General features: G+C 39.2%; 1 protein-coding gene across 14 annotated transcripts in view; it reads right to left on the bottom strand.

Moving 5' to 3' along the window:
• The window catches only part of LOC109024738 (ras-related protein Rab-40A-like), a 175,269-nt gene that overhangs the window by 95,190 nt on the left and 62,002 nt on the right, over nt 1-18,077 (bottom strand). For 5 of the 14 annotated variants that reach the window (XR_010132563.1, XR_010132560.1, XR_010132557.1 and 2 more), the window contains 2 exons: nt 10,284-10,455; nt 4,243-4,406 (listed from right to left, as the gene is read on the bottom strand). The exons of 2 other annotated variants lie outside the window; for them this stretch is intronic. The gene's annotated coding sequence lies outside the window, so the exon portion shown is untranslated. Of the gene's footprint in view, nt 1-4,242; nt 4,407-6,856; nt 6,936-10,283; nt 10,456-12,740; nt 13,228-15,256; nt 15,606-18,077 lie in introns of all 14 variants that reach the window. 7 more of the 14 variants (XR_010132561.1, XM_063703204.1, XR_010132559.1 and 4 more) reach the window with 5 other exon arrangements.

Below are 18,077 nucleotides of genomic sequence, written 5' to 3'. Positions count from 1 at the left end.
AGTCAAGGACCCTCTGTGTGTTTGTGTGTGTGTGTGTGTACATATGTGTGTGTGTTTGTGTGTGTGTGTATACACATACAAGCATATCTCTTTGTTTTATTGCATTTCACAGATATTGCATGTTTTACAAACAGAAGTTTTACGGCAACCTTGCATCAAGCATGTCTATTAGCACCATTTTTCCAATAGCATGTGCTCATTTTGTGTGTCTGTCATATTTTGGTAATTCTCATAATATTTCAAATTTTTTCATTATTATTGTAATAGCTGTTGTGGTGATCTGTGAACAGTGGTCTTTGATGTTACTGTTGTAATTGTTTCGGGGCAGGCACCACAAACTACACCCATCTAAGATGACTAACTTGATTGATAAATGTATGTGCTCTAACTGCTTCACTGACTGGCTGTTTCTCGGTCTCTCTCCCTGTCCTCAGGCCTCCCTATTCCCTGGGACACAACAATATTGAAATTAGGCTATTATATTAACCCTATAATGGCTTTGAAAGGACGAGTCCCATGTCTCTCACTTTAAATCAAAAGCTAGAAATGATTACACTGAGTGAGCAAGGCATGTCAAAAGTTGAGACAGGCCAAAAGCTAGGCCTCTTGCACCAAACAGCCAGGTTGTGAACACAAAGTAAATGTTTTTCAAGGAGATTAAAAGCTCTCCTCTAGTGAACACATGAATGAAAAGAATGCAAAACAGCCTTATTGCTGGTAAAGAGAAAGTTTTAGTGACCTGGATAGAAGATCAAATCAGCCACAACATTCCCTTAAGCTAAAGCGTAATCCAGAGCAAGGCTCTAACTCTATTCAATTCTATGAAGGCTAAGAAAATGTGAGGAAGCAGCAGAAGAAAAGTGTAGCCAGAAGAAAAGCTGGAGCTAGCAAAGGTTGGTTCGTGAGGTTTAAGGAAAGAACCCATCTCCACAACATGAAAGTGCAAGGTGAAGTAGCATGTGCTCATGTAGAAGCTACAGCAAATTATCCAGAGACATAGGTAAAATAATTGACGAGGGTTGCTATACTAAACAAAATATTTTCAGTGTAGAGAAAACAGTTTTATAGTGGAAGAAGATGCCATGTAGAACTTTCATAGCTAGAAAGTAGAAAACAATGCCTGGCTTCAAAGCTTCGAAGGACAGACTGACCCTTTTTTTTAGGGGTTAATAAAGCTGGTGACTTAAAATTGAAGCCAATGTTCAATTACCATTCTGAATATCCAAGGGCCCTTAAAAATTATGCTAAATATACTCTGTCTGCATTCTAGAAATAAAACAACAAGCCTAAATGACAGCACCTCTGTTTACAGCATGGTTTACTGAATACTTTAAGCCCGCTATTGAGGCCTACTGCTCAGTGATTCCTCTGGTGGACCCAGGCAAAGTAAATGGAAAAATCTTCTAGAAAGAATTCATTTTAAATGACATTGTGAACATTGTGATTCATAGGAAGAGGTCAAAATATCAACATTAAAAAGAATTTGGAAGAAGTTGATTCCAACCCTCATGGATGACTTTGAAGGGTTCGAGACCTCAGTGGAAGAATAACTGCAGATGTGATGGAAACAGCAAGAGATCTAGAATTAAAGTAGAGCTTGAAGATGTGATGGAATTGCTGCAATCTCATGATCAAACTTGAACAGATAAGGAGTCTTTTCTTCTGGATGAGTAAAGAAAGTGGTTGGTTGAGATGGAATCTACTTCTGGTGAAGATGCAGTGAGCATCATTGAAATGACAACAAAAGGTTTAGAATATTACATAAACTTGATAAAGCAGTGGCAGGGTTTGAAAGATTGACCTTAATTTTGAAATAACTTCAACTCTGGGTAAAACGCTATCAAATAGTATCACATGCTTATGGAAAAATCTTTTGTGAAAGGAAGAGTCAATGGATGCAGCAAACTTCATTGTTGTCTTATCTTAACAAATTATTAGAACTGTGCCAACTTTCAGCAACCACCACCCTGATCTGTTAGCCATCAACAGCATCAAGGCCCTCTACCAACAAAAAGATAATAATTCACTGAAGGCTCAGATGATTGTTAGCAGTTTTTAGCAATAAAGTATTTTTAAATTAAGGTAAGTACACTATTTTTATAGACATAATGCTATTTGCATATTTAATAGACTACAGTAGTGTAAACATAACTTTTATATGCAGTGGGAAACCATAAAATTCATGTGACTTGCTTAATATGGTATTTGCTTTATTGCAGTGGTCTGCAACTAAACCTGTAATATCTCTGCAATGTCTCTGTGTGTGTGTGTGTATATATATATACACAGATATACATACATACATACATATGAGTGTATGTGTATATATGTGTGTGTATATATACACATATATACACACACATATACATATATATGTACACATATATATATGAGTGGTTCTGTTTTGTTGGAGAACTCTGACTAAGTAGAAGGTTGAAAAAAAGGATGGACCTTCTTTGAATTAAAAGGGACTTAACACTTTGGAGAAATTACAATTAAAACCAGTAGGAGATAGTACCACATGCTCACCAGAACAACAAAAATGGAAAAGATGGAAAATATCAAGTGTTGGTGAGGATATGGATTAAGTGAAACTCTCACACACTGCTGGTGGGAATAAAGATTGAAAAAAAAAAAACACTGTAAAAACTGCTTGGTGGTATCTATGGAGCCACACACAGATATACCCTATGACTCAGGAATGCTATTCTTTGGTATATGCCCAAGAGAGATGAAAATATATGTCCATCTATTTGATACAAACAAAAATGTTCGTATGATCATTACTCATGATAAGTCAAAAACTGGAAAATACCCAAGTTTTTATAACAGATAACTATATTGTGAAGTATCCAAACAATATAATACTTTACAACAACGAGAATGAATAATCTACAACTACAAACAACAATACATGTTAATCTCACACACATTATGTTGATTGAAGGGAGCCAGACAGAAGAGAGTGCATGCTGTATGATTCCAGTAATATTTCTTCTAACCTCCTGATAAAGCTTGAGGAAGGAGAATATCAACAACCTATTTCTTTTTCTTTTAAGTTACTTAGTGTCCTCTTATGTTATGTAGCTTAACCTCAGAGAAGCAAAGCAAGTTTCTTCTGAGCCCTTTAGAAGTGAACAACTGCATATAAGATCAAAAGCTAATACTATGTCTGGTGGACAGACAACTGGGTGTGAGTGATTCAGACGAGAATCATACATGGATGCGTGGTCTGCACAAAATCCCACAGTAGTCAATGAGTCACCATGGTAACCATGCTGGCCAAGGAAAGGTGGAAAAAAAGCAAAGAATAATCACTCTGATTTGGTTCATAAAATGTGCGAAGAATTGAAAGAGACTGACATGACCACATTAACACTCCTTAAGTGTTCCTAACAATAGATACTCATCACAACTTCAGTGATATAAACATATATATATATATATATATATGTGCATGTACATACACTGATATATCCACATGCTCTCTCCCTCTCTCTCACCACCAAAGAACTCATGATTCATCAGGTAAGGAAGAAAAACACAATTCAACTGATTCAATTCTAACCACAAATATAAAATTGGAAGTACTATAACTATTCTTTTATAGATTGATCTTTCTAGAGTTGACCTGTAGATTGTCTTTAGGCCTTTTCTTCTCTTCTTGAGTTGGATGACTCAGTTTTGTTAAGATGTCTGTTCTCCCCAAAATGATCTATGCTTTCAATGGAATCCCAGTCAAAATACTAGCATAAATTTTTTTCTAGAAATTAACAAGTTGATATTAAAATTCATGTGGAATTTCCTCAATTTTTGTTTTTCTGATTTAAAGTCTTTTAAAAAATGTAAAACGAGGCTAAAACTGATAAACTGCAAGGAGAAATATTAATACATGAATCAAATTGCTAGGGACACCTTCTAACTAACTGCATAGTTCAACCCCCATCTGGGAGATAAATTTTTCTGACTTATACAGTCAGAAAAAATATGTATTTATTACAAGTGCATATTAAGAGCAAGTTCTTTCTTCAGTGTGGGTAATTCATTGCTTTCAAAGCAGGCATCACTTAGATGGGTGTCAAGGGCTACTTCAAAGCATACAGTTGCTGATGAAAGGAAATTCCACCCGCTAAACCTCTTCCCCAGTGATGAGATGAAAGTAGCTTCTTTACTTTTAAGCTATTTTGTGAACCTCACAGGAGCTATTCCACCACATGCTTTTGTTCAGGTCCATGAACTCACCATAAGCAGGTGTCATGTCCTACCAGGGATGTAAGTGCTGGTGGTCTCCTAGGATTGTTGCCCTTTAAGTCAGGAGTAGAAGCTTTGGCAGCCATCATGACCCAAATCCTCAGAATCTGCCTCTTTCAGACACCTGATATGAGCTCAGACATCCACATGAAGAGCTGCACAAGGAGAAAGAGAATCCAGCAATCACTGTGCTTTCTTAGAGTAACTATGTGCCTGGCACCATGCTAGGCACTGGGTTAGTGAACAATGACACTGATACAATAGGGTAGTGATCATAACAATTAGAAGGGTCGTCAGTGGGTTTCTCACTAGGACCTTTTTCTTCTCCTTTCCTCATCTATCTTCTAACAACAAAATTGAAAAGGAATGAGAAGTGACCTCAACTCACACAGGTATTCCTGATTCTGCAATAACCACAGGGCTATGGGCTTGCATTTGTGTTATTACAATCCCGGTTGCAGCAATCCTGTATGTGAGCATTCTTATCCCCATTTTACAGAAGGGGAAGCTGAGGTCAAAGAGAGTCATTACCAGTCTCATCCTCCCATGCCTGGCCTTTACGTGGAAAGCAGCTACAGGACACCCTGGAGCAATACATGACACTCAATGGGGTGAGAAGAGTCCTATATCTCTCTCATTCATCCCAGGGCAGTTCAGCCCCCACCATGGGGCACCCACAACCTCAACTGAGTCCCAAACACCTGAAGGCAGGACCTTGCTCTCATAGCCATATTATTCTAGGTCTTCTGCTCTATTAAAAGATGCAGAAGCCCCATAATGACTTCAGGTTTCCATGGCAACTGTGATGCATTGACTTGTCCTCTATGTCTCACACACCCTTGCATAGTTCCTTTGCCTATAGCTGAAAGCATATAGACCACTTTAGACCACCACCTGCGAAAGCATACTCACTAGAGGAACTAGGCTGGGACCCAGGCAATTGGGGAAACTCTGCCCAGTTTGGTAGAAGAAAGCAGGTCCCTGTGGTCAAAAATTTTATTTGTTTAAAAGTGACAGTAGACGAGTATCACCAGTATCCAGAGACCCAGGACGTACCCCAGGGCTCTTCGTGATGAGCTAGCCCTCTGAGAGTGAACGTGCAAAACTCATACATCATGCTAAGTGGTTAGTCATCTGTGGCGGAAAACTAGAGAATGTCTATAATCATATTTATGATTAAAATGATCTAAAATACCATAAAATGTCATTTAAGGAATCTCAAATTTATTTCATGGAAGCAGGCCTATAATAATATAATCATTTAGTAGGCAGACATCTAGTCAATTCAATAACACATTGGGTTATCCTGGAAAATTTTTATCCTACATTTTTGATACTTTTTCCATGTGAAGAGACATCCATGAAAAAAAAAAAAGAAAAAAACAAAAACACATGTAGCCTCTCTACACACTCACTCCTTCTCTATCGCAAGAATGACTTAACTGACTGGTAAGTTTGAAAGGAGAAATGGGTTGTTCACCCCAGGTCCTCTCCCTTCAAAACTCTAAATAGTAAGCCGCCCTTCAGGAGCAATCATCCTGCTCTGTCCTCAGGGATGGGTCTTACAACAGGCCTACAGCTCTACTCCCCTTTCTGTGCCTCACTGGCTCCTCAACTCTTTCTATGGTCTTGCTTTACAATGCTTTTGTGTTTAAGAAGCCCCCAAAATACCTTCCTGCTCTTAGTCTGAACTCTAAACCAACTAAAAAAATCACAAACAAGTAATAAGCATAATACATTGATTTTATTCCTCATAAAAGTGATATTGGAGAATATGACTTAGATTTACTGTCACATGGGCTTTCTATGAATGAACCCCAGAACTGGACAGATTAGTCCATCCAGCAGTGCTGCATTGGGACAGTCACAAAGGCCAAGGACTGCAATGAACAGTTAACTGCCTGCTGTCTCCTGAAGGAGCCCTGACTATGCGTACCCAAGGAAAGTAATCTCCTTGCCAAGGGCTATCCCTGTAGCAGGAGAAAGTATCTCAGGACACCTTCTTTGAAAAACAGTTCACAAGTGATAGATATCCCTTGACCCAATAGCATATTCATCAAGCAACCTGCTGAAGATATGATTTTCCATATGGCTTGGGAGTAGCGTGTAGTAGCAGCCTCTGAATTCCTTAAAATGAGTGATTGCAGTGGAGGCTCCTTTTATGGAGGGGGATTTGAATTAGGTTCTAAATTCCAAGAGTGGGTTGAAAATCATATATTGTGAAATTTTCCCTTGAAAAATCCCTTCAAGAAGGAATTGAGGAAATGTTCAGAATTCAATACCCACACATAAACTCATATGCAGATTATGGCAAAATATATAACAAAGTCCTACCAAGGCTTTAAGGCTAAGAGAATCTCTACAAATTCCAGTATAATAGATTAGAGAAAAAGAGGGAAAGTTCACCAAATCCACATGTTTTGGATATTCATTTCTACTTAACAAAACGTCCCAAACAATAGCCATTTATTATCTCTCAGGATTTTGTGTGTTCACTAGGCTCCGCTGGATGATTTCTGCTCAGTGTGGTATCTGTCATCAGGGACTGCAATCATCTAAATACAGAAAAATGCAAATCCTGGGACTTCCAAAAAAGCTCACTTACATGGATGACTGATGCTGGCATCTGCTGGGAGCTTAGTAGGGGCTACCGTGTAGAGCACCTTGGTTCAATACAGAGTCTTCTATGGGAAGGGTAGAAAGATAAAATAGAGTACATCTAGGTAAATCTGAATGTTTTAGTGTATATAATTTTGTTTATCTGAAGTTCAAATTCAACTGGTCATACTGTTTTGTTTTGTTTTAAATCTGGAAAGTCTAAGGGGTGACCCTGTGAATCTGTAAGTGTAATGACCATCTGATATGATTCTTCCAGTGGGAAAGGTCTGGCGAAAACAAGCAGATCAGATTGTCAAAAAAAAAAAAAAAAAAAAAAAAAGACAAAAGCTGGTAACACCTGGTGTCTGTGGAACCAAGGGGGGCAATGAACACTTGGATACACTGCTGGTGCCAAATTGGTGTATATATTTTTTGAGGCCCACATTATTACAACTTCATAACTTGAATGGCCTTCAATACAGAAGTCCTATTTCACCAAGAAAAGAGTTTCAAATGAGGGTTTAGAAAGGGATCCCAAAGTGATTTTGACCTGCAATTTGGTTAAGGAAGCTTGGGTGAGGGGGCAGGTTAGGAGTCATATGAACTTTTGGCCCCAAAGAGGAAAGATAGCTAATATTTATGAAGCCGATTTTTAGCCAAGCCTAGTGCTACATTCTTCGCGTTAGTAGTTGGAATTAACCCACATAACAGCCCTGCTAGTGAGGTGTTGCTATTCTCTCTCCACAGACGGATGTGACTACAAAGCACATATTCCTTACCAGAGAAGGATGGCAAAGACATTGCTCACCAGGCCTACTGCTAGAGCCAGGAATAGAATCTGTCAATGTGGGCACCCTGAGGTGCTGGTGGCATTTCCAGCAAGGATCCCAGTTTGGTGCCCCTTCCCCTTGCTTCAGGAATGGTTTGTGGCAGAGCTAGAAGCAGAAGCTTCAGACATGAAGCCAGTATTTCTTCCATCTTTTATGAAAACTTAAGGAAAGGATTGGGCTGCTTATTATCTTGTAGGAAAGGGAGGACCTCTGAGGACACAGAGAAGGGAGAGGAAGAGAGATTTCTCCCAGACAGGAATGATGTCAGAGGTCTACAGGTCCCTCTAGGAGTAGGAACCTGAGAACTGCTCCATATCAAAGCTTGGAGTGGCTCCTGGATGGTCCACCTAGAGTGGGTATCCAGCGTGAGACAGATTTTTCTGTTTGCATCAAAGGATAGATAACAGTGGTAGCATTTTTTTCTTATTTCTTGTATGCTTGATGCTCTGGCATCTGAGGCCTTGCTAACTGGGGAGGGACTACTCTGTCCAGGGTTAGCTAATTCCTAGTCCTAACAAAGAACTCACCTAAGGAGCACACCTTTTATATTCAAACTAACTAATCCAGAGCACCTACACACACACACTCACACCTCCTCTACTGGGCTCTTATACTCCAGGCCAATAGTACCCTCCCCTAATCATACCAGAACCTGATTCTGTCAGAGGCATTTGAACCAGAGAAACTCTATTTTGAATAGGGGCTAAGTAAAATAAGGTTGAGACCTACTGGGCTGTATTCCCAGAAGGTCAAGGCATTCTTAGTCACAGGATGAGATAGGAGGTCATAAAGACTTTGCTGATAAAACGGGTTGCAGTAAAGAAGCAGGCTAAAACCCAACAAAACCAAAATGGCTATGAAAGTGACCTCTGGTTGTCCACACTGCTATTATAATGCATTAGCATGCTAAAAGACACTCCCACAAGCACCACGACAGTTTACAAATGCCATGACAACATCAGGAAGTTACCCTATATGGTATAAAATGAGGAGAAACCTTCAGTTCTGGGAACTGCCCACACCTTTCCCGGAAAACTCATGAATAATCCACCCCCATGTTTAGCATATAATCAAGAAATATCCATAAAAATGGGCAACCAGCAGCCCTCGGGGCTGCTCTGCCTATGGAGTAGCCATTTTTTTATTCTTTTACTTTCTAAATAAACTTGCTTTCACTTTACTCTATGGACTTGCCCCAAATTCTTTCCTGAGTGAGATCCAACAACCTTCTCTTGGGGTCTGCATCAGAACCTCTTTCCAGTAACAATTCCAGACAACTTAGGACAGCCCCTGCACCACAGAACCTGCTGAAATTATTCCGAGTAGTCAGTCCTAAGCCTAATTATCCTGCCTTGTCTGTCATTTACCACGGAAAACCACAATAAAGGCTTTTGCCATGTTTACCTCCTGCCTAAATTGGTGGACTCTGAGTGGACTTATGTGGAATGGAGAGTGCCTCCTCTTGGGAACTTTGAGTAATAAACTATCTCCTTAATGGCAGTTATCTCCTGATCCCTTGGCCTCACTATCCTAAATAATAGTAAAACCTACATTGTAAAACAGTGCCTCAGGAAGAGGGGACTTGAAGGCTCTGAGTCAGCAAAGAAAATGGGCAGCTTCCTGAGTCATGTGGACAGATGAGTGATGACTGCCAGAGCTCTTCCTGCTATATCAGGAGGCTAAATTCCCACAAGTGTAACTGTTTCCTCAAAAAGCATGAAAATTTAACATTGCTGTACTGTCTAATTGAACTGTACAATCCTTTTATTAATATGTATCCCAACCAACTATGAGAAGAGAGCACCTGCTTTTACAGATCTGAACAAATAAGTTTCATAAGACTTTTTAAATATTTGCTGATCTGATATCCTGGCATTATAATGTTAGATTCCTTTTCATTTTTTTATCACATTTTTAAATAAATGACATAGTTTACATTTATGCCTCAGAATATATCATAGAATAATTATTGAGTTTAGAAATAAACCCTGATGACTGATAGTGTGTGTTTATACTACATCCCATTTAAATGGAAAATGTAGGTGAAAAGAACTTCATACACTAATGGGGAAGAACAAATTGGTACAACCTCTTTGCAGAGACATTTGTCAACATCTATGAAAAAACAAAATGAGGCCCCCATCAGCTGCTACTCTCTTAATCACGGACTATAGAGAGAAACACGCATGTTGCACCAGAAAAGGTATACAAGCATGGTCACAACAACATGTCTAGTCATATCAAAACAATCCCAAAGTCATCTTATTAGAGAAATCTCAGAAACATTATCTTCAGAGAATGAAAAGCTGGATAACAGCACTAACTTAGCTAAAAGTATGGAAACAATTGTATGCCTTGTGTAATTCTCTCACAAGAAGTCTGTGAGGAAGGCATCATTATTTCCAGTTTACAGATTACCAACTCAGACTCACTGATGGAAAATCAATTTTGCAGAGGCATCTAGTAATGATCAGGAGTGGGGATGTAACTCTTACTCTCCTCAAAGGACAACATATGATCTCCTTTTAGAGATGATGACCATCTAGGACTTAAACACTTGTAGTTTTTTTATGTTGCTAGGATTATGCCCTTATGTGTACTCACTCAACAACCTCTCTCTCTGAAGAAGCTGAAGGTGCAGATGAAATCCCACTGTAAGGTCCTGTGGGTGGTAATGGGTCTAGTATGAGGGTCAAGGGCTTGTGACTCCTACCTCCTCTTCATCTGCACTCTCTTCATTTGAGACTCAATGGGAAACTGCTTTTCCAATATCAATCTAGAAGATCAAACAAGGGAGGAGAAAATGACAAGGAATTAAAGAAAATGGTTCAATGAGCTTCTTCAGTCTCCCTCAATCCTTCAGCAAAGTTCTCCTGCAACACAGAAATGGCCCCAGTGCTTCATTCACAATGTTCTACTTCCTGCTCCATTTCCTGGTGGTCTTTGTGGCAGTTATGCTGGTTGGATTAGGTGACAGTCATCATTTCTCTGACAGGGAAGGAAAAGGCGGGCCAGGACAAACATTTGTTGAAGTCCTACTAGGTGCCATCTACTCTGTACAGGATTTCCAATTTACCCCACAGAACAGTTCTGTGAGGAAGTCATTGTGAGTTCCTTTTACAGATGACCAAGAACAGGCTGACAGAGGCTAAGAAAGGATTCCAGTGTCATACATCAAGTAAGGGACAGGAATGAAGTTACAGCTTTTGCCATCATCACAATGTCCATGCATTCTCAATAGAGGAGATATTGTCCCCAAGGGGCTGAAAATTGATTCTGGAGGGTGGGGAGATGGTAGACGTTACAATGGTTTGTGGCACTACAATGAACCACACAGCACACAAACAGTTAACACTATATCTGTGCTATTAAAATTTCATGTTCCAGGCAGGAAGGAGCTAATGAGGAAAAAACTGAATGTCTAAAAAGCCTCCTTTGGATCATAAATAATGAAAGAAAGTTAAGAAACATTGCATGTACTCAGGGACTTCTGTGGATGATGAGCCACCAAGGCTTAGGGACTAGTCACTTTACAATCCCTCATGGATGCTCACTCAACAACCCCTCTTGGTGATGATGAGGATAATGATGAAATCCTGCCCCTAGGGCCAAGAGACCTGTGTATGGGAACCATGTGAACTGACGTCTTTTAAGATGGCAGACAGGGGCTCAGTCAGACAACAGGTATTTCTTCTGGGAGAGATGATATTAATGTTTTTAAAATTGTAATCATATCATACTCTAAGTTGTATATCCTTTAACCTTCACCTTCATCCAAGTAACCTATTGTGAAATCCATAGTTTAGGTCAGGTTATAGGAAGTTAGGAGAGGTTAAGTAAATCAGGGGAACTATGTTGTTAATGCCTGCTCGGTAATAGAACCTGGAGTTTCATTAAAGCTTTGTGCCCTGAGGCTGCCAGGAATCTGAGTGCTCTAATCTCCCTGGCACTCATGTTCCAGTCTGCACCACAGATACCAAGATGTTGGAGTTTCTATTGTGATGCATTTGTTCAATAAAATACCCCAGCATTTAACATAGGTATACATGAATCCATACAAACAAAAGTTTGAATTAATAAAGAAATAGGTGAGAGAAGGAAAATTGTCTTTTTCAAATAATTCTAAGTGAAATATGTAGCTATCTGCTCTCCCTGAGGTCAAGCTTAATTTTGCACCCCACTTGCTGAGGGTAGGGCTGATTTTGTGACTTTCTCCTAAAGAACAGAGCAGGGAATGAAAAATGGTTATTAGAAACTTGACAGACACCACTTTCACCAAGTGATGAAACATTATCACCAGTGACTTCATGTGGGCATTATGTAAACCCAGATATGATGTGACAAGAAGGGCACTTCAACTCTGTGGCATTCTTTCTCAAAACCTATAACACTAGTCTAATCACAAGAAAAACTAAGCCTGTACTTCTCAAGACAATCAGTCATGAAAATCATCTGGCAGTTCCTCACATGGATAGAGTTATCATATGACCCAGCAATTCCATTCCTAGGTACACACCCAAGATCAACACATTTATCTACATAAAAACTTGTACACAAATGTACATAGCAACCTTATTTGCAATAGCCCAAAACTGGAAGCAACCCAAATGTCCACTAATTGATTAATATGTTTAAAATGTGATATATTACGATTATTCTTTGCCAATAAAAGGAATGAAGTATGGATATGCCATAATATAGATGAACCTTCAAAACATATGTGAAGTGAAAGTAGATATATGCAAAAGACCAAATATTATATAATTGCATTTACATGAAATTTCTGGAGTAAAGAAATCCACAGAGACACCAAGCATATCTGTGGTTTGAGGCTTGGGGTGGGAGCAAGGATTAATTGCATTCAAGCATGATGAGACTTTTTGGAGTGATGGAAATGTCTAAAACTTAGTTATGGGATGGTTGAACAATGCTATACATTTAATAAAATTCATCAAATTATGCCCTTTAAATGCGTAAATTATATTGTCTGTAGGTTTAGCTGCAAGAAAGCTGTTAAAAAATATGGTATTGATCTGGTCTTCTGACATTGATTTGACGTACCTGCTTCATATAAACGTGAATGTATACAACTGTTGCTATATCCCAATCTGCTCTTTCCTGTGTTCCTCCAAGCAATGACTGTCCCCTTTCCCCTCATGCTACCTTGGGTTTTGCTTGTGTGCAAAATTTGATAACTTCTGATCACTTCCACATCCTCCAATTATGGTAGTGGCTTGAGAGTTGATCCATGACAAAGTCCAGCGCCTGCCTTGTGTGACTAGATGTCAACATTACTAGTTTCTTCATTCCTCTGCAGCCACATGACTCCACTTGGGAAGCCTAAACGGAACTACCTTTATGGGTGTCAGTATGCCAATACCTAGCAAAGGGTTACGTAGGTGTACACCTTTTGCACCAACAATTCTCTTTTAGAAGTTTATCTTCAGGACATAGTGGAAGATGTTGATGAGGATCCAGTGTTAAGGCCTGTCATCCTGATAATTCCCTTCCTTCACTGCAGAGCCTGAATTTAGAGACCAAATGAAACCTAAGGCCACAAAGGGTCAGAAGGAAGAGAGAAACGTAGTTGTCAGCACACACGAACTCTCTCTTATACAATAATCATGTTCTGTTATCACAATACCAGAATTCTTCTAGGAGGAACACATTCTGCTCACCAGTACAAACAGCTATGGGAACTGTGCCCTTTTGTAGTGCACAGACTCTGAAAAGATTTCATCCACAGAATGTGAGTAATAGGAACTATCAGAATACTCTGAATAACATAGAGTTGTAAAACTGATAATATCACATCCATAGGATGGAATTCTAGAAGGTAGCAGAAACAAATTATAATAAAAATAATCATGAAAAAATGATTTCTTGCAGACAAGATTAATGATTCACATTATTTTTAATGTGTGGAAAAACAGGCATTTTCATACTGTGATATAAGGAATATAAATTAGTAATAGTATTTTGAAGAATATTATAGTTCAAAGGATTTTGAAATGACATTTTCAGGAACTTATAAATAAATGCTCACAAAGACATTTGCATCTATATGAGCATAGTGTTAAGTATACTATTGTTTGTAATAGAAAAAAATAGTAAGGGAACTAAATTTTTGTAATTAGGATACCAATTAAATAAATTTTAGGGCATCCACATGATGAGATGATACCCAGGCCACTAAAAAAATGACACTAAAATTTTGTTGTAGTTATTTCAAATGTTATCATAAAAATATATTTACACAGAAAGGTAATCACAATAACAGTAAAAGTGGTTTACAAAAATCATAAATGGTCTGATCCCATTTTTGCTTATATAGGCTTCTAGCTATTTAACCACAAGTCTCAACGCATAAACATTAAAATGATCTTTTAGTTCCTCTCACATGCCTTTCTCTTTAACATACTAAAAACCTGTACTTCCTGCTTAGAGGTCTTCAGTATCTTTTTTTGCCTGTGTATGCCACCTTTTACACCCAGACTTCCAGAAAGTTCTATCTTGTAAGTTTGGACCACAGTCCCTCCCTTTCACCTTCCAGCTTACACTAGTTCAGGCTGCAGTTCAGGCTTCTGTTACAAGGTGGCACCAATACACCTCCACTATCAAACTTTTTTGCAAAGAAGTGTATACAAAAACCAAAAAATACAATACCTTCCTAAAAACCTAGCTTATTAACCTTTATGGAACCATTCGAATGATTCAAATTCTGCCTGAAAAAAACTTAAAAGTGCAAGAGGACTGTAAAACAACAACAACAACAACAACAACACTCTGGGGCATCCATATGATGGAACACCAGGTAGTTCTACTGCCCCTTGATAGTCACTGGCTGGAAGGCATAACGTGGGGCAGGGCCAGCAGGAGGTGACTGACAGAGGAGAGGGGCAGCGGAGTGGGGTCTGGGCTGCTATGTTCACAGTATCCTGGAGACTAAGAGGGGTAGGCGAAGGTCTGAAAAGCCTGTACAGGTTGGGGTAATGAAGGATAACCACTCTGCTCTCTGGGAGGGACTCCTCTACACTGTGAACACCCCAACCTAAACTTTACTGATGAGGTAAGAGATAAATCTATAAATGCGAGGTAGATTTGGGGTCAAGAGCAAATGGAAATGCTTTAATATACACATTTCCAATCAGAGGGGACACAATTTAACCCACTGTTTTATTGTGTTGTGCCCTGATGAAAAAGTAAGATTTTTCTTCTTCTTTTTTTTTAGATGGAGTATTGCTCTGTTGCCCAGGCTGGAGTGCAGTGGTGCAATCTTGGCTCACTGCAACCTCCGCCTCCCAGGTTCAAGCAATTCTCCTGCCTCAGCACCTGAGAAGCAGCTGGGATTACAGGCGTGCGTCACCATGCCCGGCTACTTTTTATATTTTCAGTAGAGACAGGGTTTTGCCATGTTGGCAGGCTGGTCTCAAACTCCTGACCTCAAGTGTTCCGCCCGCCTAGACCTCCCAATGTGCTGGGATTACAGGTGTGAGCCACTGTGCCCAGCTTTCCTGTAATATATTAATATACCAAACAGTCCAGGAGCCATTACGCAAACTCCACACTTTGCTTACCTGGTGTTATCTATCACTGAGATCACCAGGTGATCCCTGTAACTGGGATTACAGGCGTGAGCCACTGTGCCCGGCCTGAAAAAGCAAGATTTTTCTCATCATTTGAGAGGCAGCAGCACACACTGGATAGATGAATTTACTCAGGAGCCACACAGCCTGTGTTCAAATCTAAGCCTTGGCACTTGCTAACTCTGTCTTCACTGTACCTCAGTTTCCTTTTTTCTAAAGTCAGGCAACAATAGATCCTTCTCATAGGTTATGGTGAGAATTAAATAAATAAGTACAGTTGACCTTTTGTATCTGTGGATTCTGCATACATGAATGCAACCAATCTTGGACTGAAAATATTCTGAAAAGAAAATAAAAACAACACAACAATAAAATACAAATTTTAAAACCAATTTAGTATAACAACATTTATATAGCACTTACATTGTATTAGGTATCATAAGTAATCTAGAGATGATTTAAAGTATATGGGAGGATGTGCATAGGTTATATAGAAATACCACTCCATTTTATATCAAGGACTTTATATATACAATGGAATATTGTATTATAAATATATATGTATATGTATGTACGTATGTGTGCATATTCACATATACACGTATGTGTGCATATTCACATATACACGTATGTGTGCATATTCATATATATACGTATGTGTGCATATTCATATATACACGTGTATGTATATATACGTGTGTGTGATTATATATATTACATTGTATAATTATTATTTATGTATATATGTGTGTGTGTATATATATAATCACACACATACACACAATGCAGTATTATTTTGGCCTTTAAAAAGGAGACCCCTACTATTTGTGATAGCGTGAATGAACCTGGGGGACATTATGCTAAGTAAAATAAGCTAGACATAGAAAGAATAATTATGCATGATTTCACTTACATGTAGAATCTAAAATAGTCAAGGTCATAGAAGCATAGAGCTGTCATTACCAGGAGTGGAGATGGGGGGAAGAGGGCAGATGTTGTTCAAAGGTATAAAATTGAAGCTATGAAGGATAAATAAGCCTAGAGATCTAATATACAGCATGATGACTATAGTTAATAGTAATATAATGTACACTGTAAATTTGGTAAGAGAGTAGGTTTCAAGTGCATTCACAAAAAAAATGATAGCTATGTGAATAGATGGATATGTTAATGTGCTTCACTGTAGTAATCATTTCTATCACTTTCTCTTTCCTCTCTCTCTCCATATATATATATTTCATTTTATAAATACATATCTTTACTTTTTGAAATGTTATAATCGAGAAAACCACTGAGGTAATAATTTTAAGATTAAATTGTACATGGTTTGACAAAAACACGTACACATACACCTACTGTTTTTGGAATATGTACAAAACATATTGCTCATGGGAGAAGAAGCAGTTTGAAATAATTGCCTAGACATAGTAGGTGTGGGTGTACTTGTGTGTGTGTGTGTGTCTATGGCTAAAACACAACAACATTGTATGTGTTTGTGTATTTAGGGCTCAAACTCTATCATGGCAAACACACACTCCCAGGTACAGCTTTCTCTCCATCTCAGAGAAGGACTGGGCTTCCTATCTTGGGGCTTAGAGATCCCAGATAGTGATGAATACACAAGATTGCTGATAATGTGTGGAAAATTCCAGAAGCTCTGGCTGATAACCATCAAGTCTAGGTCCCTACTCCCTCCTACCACTCTTGCTGAGTCACCATCTGAGAATTCTAGAGCTGTAATTATGGGCAAAGGGGATCTATCACCATTTTGGTTTTCCTTCCTTAAAAATTAAAGCTCCTAATTTTTTAGATGACCAAACAGATGTTATTCTTTTAGAGTCATTCGTGAAACAGTTTGGAGAATGTGTTGCCAACTCTTTTTGGAAAATTCCTATGTATATTAAAAGGCTAAGCATAAGCTTCATTTTATGTCCACTCCATATATTTTGTTCACTGATCCATCTCCTTTGCTCGCTCTGTCTCTCATCAGTGTTGGCTGACATGTCTTCGCTCTAGAGATGGCCCCTCCCAGACAGCAGGCCATTCAAGACCCCAAGACTCCACTCCTGTACAGACTTCCTAGACCGTTTCCCACTCCCTCTCTGTCATCTCATCTCCAGGACTCTTGATGCAGCAGCTCAGACCAGTATCGCTGAATCATGCTCTGAGCTCAGAGGAGGCTGTTGCATAGCAACAGAGGCTCAGAGACAAATACAGTCTCTGGAAGGAAGCGCACTCCCAGGTAATGCTGGCACCATTAAGAAAGTGGATAAAGATAATCATACCTTCAAAACATCCTCAAAAGCAACCCACCTTCTCTCCCTGCCAGAGACACCTCACACCATGGACGCAGCCTACATTTTCTAGCCCTGTGTGCCAAGTACTCTGTGCTCTGAGCAAACGGTACCATTGGCTGAGCCTTCCATTTTCCAATGACCCCAGGATCTGTCTCATTAACAGGGTCTCCTTAATAGGGTTATATTTGCGGAGTTTGTTTTCTGCACACACAGGATAACAGTCCATCTTCAGGACTGCCCTATAAAAGGAGCGGTGTCAGTTCCTTTTTGAGATGAGGAAACTGTGTCTCCAAGATGGTGAGAACCAAGTCTGCCTTTCCTTTGAAAAGGCAGCTTGCAGTAATTCATGAGAGCACAGAACTGAGAATCAGCAGGCCTGTGTTCTACCTCCAGCTCATGAAAGCATGTAAAAGTGCTCTAACATCTCAGGCCAGCATCTCACTTAGCCAGAGTTGATGGTCCAGATCTTCATGTACCACTGTATGGTTCCTGCTTTAAGAGACACCTGTTGCCCA

Source organism: Gorilla gorilla, chromosome X, assembly GCF_029281585.2.
Source record: "Gorilla gorilla gorilla isolate KB3781 chromosome X, NHGRI_mGorGor1-v2.1_pri, whole genome shotgun sequence".
Lineage (NCBI taxonomy): Eukaryota > Metazoa > Chordata > Mammalia > Primates > Hominidae > Gorilla > Gorilla gorilla.
This window is presented reverse-complemented; position numbering and strand designations above follow the sequence as displayed.